This window comes from Balaenoptera musculus, chromosome 7 (assembly GCF_009873245.2).
Source record: "Balaenoptera musculus isolate JJ_BM4_2016_0621 chromosome 7, mBalMus1.pri.v3, whole genome shotgun sequence".
Taxonomy (NCBI): Eukaryota; Metazoa; Chordata; class Mammalia; order Artiodactyla; family Balaenopteridae; genus Balaenoptera; species Balaenoptera musculus.
In genome coordinates, this window is record NC_045791.1 from 80343301 (window position 1) to 80348379 (window position 5079).

The following is a 5079-nucleotide window of genomic DNA, read 5'->3' on the forward strand; positions in this document are numbered from 1 at the left end:
CACCCCCTCCCCGCCCCCCATAATCTGATTTTATCAAGGAAGTGGCAGTCAGAGTCGGGAGACACTATCTTCCCAGGTGCTCGTACTAGTAATTACTTAAACGTGACAAGGTAAGCGTGCTCGCTCTCCCATACTGCATTTTTGTTTATTCAAGTAAGGCTAGAATTAGACAGTATTATTGAAGTGATTATTTTTTAATGTGAAATGTTACAGACATATAAAAAGTATTTCCTCCCCCTGAAACCACGATTGAACTTTATTTGGTATTAATAAGTCCCAGGCATATGACTGTACATAGAATTGTTTGACGTTTCTAAACTTTCTATCAAATTGTACCTAACCAAGATCATTTCTCTGTGGTCTTTATTACCCAGAAGCATGTCTCCTATCTCTATCACCAATTGACTGTATACCTTCACATTAGATATTTAACTTGTTTGGGTTGTGATTTCCTTTAATAACATGAATAACATGATAATTAAAACAATATGAATAACAGGATAATTTCTAAAGTTCCTTTCTGCTTATATACGATTCCTATATGAAAATACAGAAATGGATCTTTAAAGTACATATTTACATATTATTATGCTAATACATTTAGTGGTATACTAAAATTGAAATAAATTTTTAAGGCAAAAACATGCAAAGCTGAACATAACATGGTAGTTTGGTACCAATAACTGCCACTTAAATTTATATATAAACTTTCTTTCATGTAGGTGAAGACATTTTCTCATTTATTCTTTGCATGTATAAAATCATTGTTCTCATGCACGACTGAAGAATAGGCAGAATATTTATGGTTAAGAGCTTGAGCTCTAGACTCAGATAAATCCAAATTCAGACTGTTACTCTGCCATTTTACTGGTTGCATGAAATCTGGTCAAATAATTTGACCTAACATATATATTCTTCTTCTTTAAAATAAAGATCTTTTATGGGAGTTCCCTGGCGGTCCAGTGGTTAGGATTCGGCGCTTTCACTGCCGTGGCTGGGGTTCAGTCCCTGGTCGGGGAACTAAGATCTTGCAAGCCACACAGCACGGCCAAATAAATAAAATAAAATAAAATAAAATGTCAGATGATTGTTACGGTGGGATAATTTTTTGCTGTTTTATAGACACTGCCATTAGATAATATACTTCCTCAAACCTGCGAACCAGTGGAACTAATAGCCAACGATAACCAATCTAATTCTATTAAACCAAAAAACTCCTTTTCTACTAAGTTATATTAAAGATATATTTGGCTTATATAACAAAATAATAATTAACATTATTAATATGGTTACTGCTAGAAGTCTATGATAGTCAAAAAATGTCAGTATTAAAGTGACTTAAAAATTCCTGCTATTTTTATACCTGGCAGTTTCTGATTAGCAAAGTTTGGATATCACTTGTCTAATGAAACCTGATTCCAACTAGTGGCTTTCTTAATAAAAAAGATATTAATTGAATACCCTTGCACATGCATAGTGTTAAAGTGTCATTTTTTTCCCCTTTAAGAATAGGAGGTATGGTAGTACATCACAAAGATTAATATTTCTCCTTATAAGCAACTGATTTTTCAAAACTATAATACATCAAAAGAATTTTTATAAACAGATTTCAATGTTCTTATCAGAAATTCCCAGATAGTATGTTTCATTTTGCAGGGTTGTTTGTTCAATTATGTGTATTTTATGTCAATTAAAACTTTCATTTGTTCTTTCCCCCTGATAACGCTAGGAAGCATTCCAATATATTATTATGCATTGTTGACAACAGTTCCAAAACGGTCATTCTAAATTCAAAGAATATGAAAAAAAAAAAATTGGGCAGCTACTGACAGTTAAGCTATTGTAACATTTTATGTAGAATAAAAATCTTGTTTTAAAAATAAATTTATTTTTGGCTGCATTGGGTCTTTGTTGCTGTGCATGGGCTTTTCTCTAGTTGCGGCGAGTGGGGGCTACTTTTTATTGCTGTGGGCAGGCTTCTCCTTTTAGTGGCTTCTTTTGCTGTGGAGCACGGGCTCTAGCCACGCGGCCTTCAGTAGTTGTGGCACACGGGCTTAGTAGTTGTGGCTCACGGGCTCTAGAGCGCAGGCTCAGAAGCTGTGGCTCACGGGCTTAGTTGCTCCGCGGCATGTGGAATCTTCCGGGACCTGGGCTCGAACCCGTGTCCTCTGCATTGGCTGGTGCATTCTTAACCACTGCGCCACCAGGGAACTCCTAAAAATCTTAAGTAACTCAGATTTCTACCCTAATAATCTCTAGGTAATGGTAACAGCCAGGTTTTTTTTTTTTTTTTTTTTCATTTTCCAATATAAGATCATCATGTCTTAGATAAGACCTGGAAGGCCGCTTTATTTAAGAGGAAAACAAAATTAAACTTCTTAGCATATGAAGAAATATTATGCTTTCTTCCTCACAGTATTTCTGAGCTATATTTCAAATGCTTCTGTGCTGCTTCCCCTGCCAGAAATAACCTGCATCTTCACTTTCCCAACCAATTTTCTATCCAAATCTGGTTCAAATGTCACTCTTCTACATGCCTTTCTTGACAGCCAACTCGCTCCCCACAAAGCTAATTGCTCCTTTCTACCTTAGATTTACATCTTTCTTTGCACTTAGGATACTGTTGTAACTAATTTTTAATTGAACATCTCCCATGTGAGAATGTGACCTTTTTGAAGGTAGTCTCCATGTCTTCTTACACATTTTGGGTTTTTTTTTCCCCTTCCTCCACCGCAGCAGAGACCCTATACATGGTGGAAAGTCAGCCTTATTCCTTGAGCTGCCTTTTTCAGCAATTAGGGTACATTTGGAGCCTAATTTTAAAATTAGGAAGTTTGTTGTTAAACTGTAAGAAAAGGAATTTGAAAGTATCAACAGGCTTATTAACTGCATTACTATGGCAAGACAGCATAAATAACCCTGTACTGGTCTGCGGGTCCTGAACTCTGCACTGTCTGGTTCCAAACTTCTCCCAGCACTAGAAAAGCAGCTCCACTAATTTCCCGAAGCAAATCTTAGGAGCAAGTAAGTCCATGTAAGGCCCCTATCTCTGGTGTGACTAAAATGGAGGAAAATGGACTATTGAAAGGGAGACTCCTACTTCTGAAGAAAAGATGGAGGATGGAAGGTAGGAGAGCACTGTTTTAAAAGGACTTAAGTCTTCTAGGCTTCTGTTGGCCTCCCATGTTCTTCCTGTTTGGGGAATAAGATCTAATCACTTGTGTTACACAAAAAGAGAAGTTTGGTAGAGATCAATCAGACAATCCTCTAACAGACTTAGACACTAATGTTACATCCATCTCAAAGGAGAATACCTGAACCATGAATGTATCCTGCCTTGGAACCAGAGTTAAGAACAGGCTAAGGACCAGGACTTGATGCCACTTCCTTCTTTGTCTTTTATCTAATAAACAGGACTCTTTTAACCACCTAGTGTATGCATACTACCTGTGAGCAGTCCAGGTTGGGTGAATTAAGAAAGTTATTTTAAATAACTCTGCCCTTAAGATTCATTCAGGGACCATCCAGAACAGGAATATAAATTCATCTTTGTCCTTTGAAAGTTATATTTCCAGAGACTGCAAATATGATGAAATCTACACCATTCTGCACAAAATGGGAAAAACAGACTTTGTGAATTTTACAACTACCTTTATTCACTTCTTGGGCATTAAAATATTACTGTCTTGTAAGAAATGATGTACCCGGAGCTCTAGCTCTTGTGAACTATGATGACGGTATCACAGGGGCAGAGGGAGGCCAGGTCCCTAAGGAGTATGGAACAAAACCACTATACCAGCACTGGACTGCCTCTGGACCTCTCCAAACGAGAGAACTAATCTTCCACCTGGTTTAATCCACTGTAAATCTGGCTCTCAATTGCAGCGAAGTTATGGTGGTTGTTTCCTAGACCTCTGTGATAGGAACCTCACGTGAGATATATGGCATCAGAGTCTAATGATGAGACCAAACTGATTTTCCCATATATTACTTAGAGGCTGAGGTGCTCTGCTTGAGAAATACCAATCCATTAAAGTCACATTTTAAGAAATTTACTTTAAATATTTTGTATATATGAATTTAGATAAATGCTAATGATAAAAAAATTTTAGAATATTTTTATCTAATACTGACTGAAAGGTTTTGTCTGAAGAATCTAATTCTTATCTACATACAAGGATAAGTGTGGGAGAGAGATTCCTGGTTACCATGAAATCTGTATGCTATTTTTAAAGGAGTCTGACTTACCTTTATTTAAAAAAAAAAAAAAAAAAAAAAAAAAAAAAAAAAATTTTGTTTTTGGCCGTACCACGCAGCTTGCCAGATCTTTAGTTCCCAGACTAGGGATTGAACCCAGGCCCCCAGCACTGGAGGTGCAGAGTCTTAACCACTGGACCTCCAGGGAATTCTCTGACTTACCTTTTTTCAAAAAAGATTTTATTTATTTTTGGCTGCATCCGGTCTTAGTTGCGGCATGCGGGATCTTCGTTGAGGCATGTGGGCTCCTCTCTAGTTGTGGTGCGTGGGTTTTCTCTCTCTAGTTGTGGCACACAGGCTCCAGGGTACGTGGGCTCTGTAGCTGTGGCACGTGGGCTCCAGAGCGCGTGGGCTCTTTAGTTTGTGGCATGGAGGCTTAGTTCCCCTGTGGCATGTGGGATCTTAGTTTCCCAACCAGGGATCGAACCCACGTCCCCTGCATTGGAAGGCGGATTCTTTATCATTGGGCCACCAAGGAAGTCCCCTCCCTGACTTATCTTTAATACAAAGTACTTCACTTAAAACATTTCAAGAAATTCTTAATTAACTGGAAATACCTACATGTTTTAATGTTCTGAATACCTACAAAGGACATTATTATAGTTAGACATATTTTACCAAACACAGATTGTATTTCTAATTTTACTGTATTTTATTGTATTTATTTATTTATTTATTGTATTTTATTTTACCAAACACAGATTGTATTTCTAATTTTTTCTCTATTAAAATTTATTAGTTTTTTTAGATGCTTTTTTTTTAAACAGCTAACTTTTTAAAAAGTGAAGTTTCTCCCTTAGAGATAAAAATCTGAACAATTAC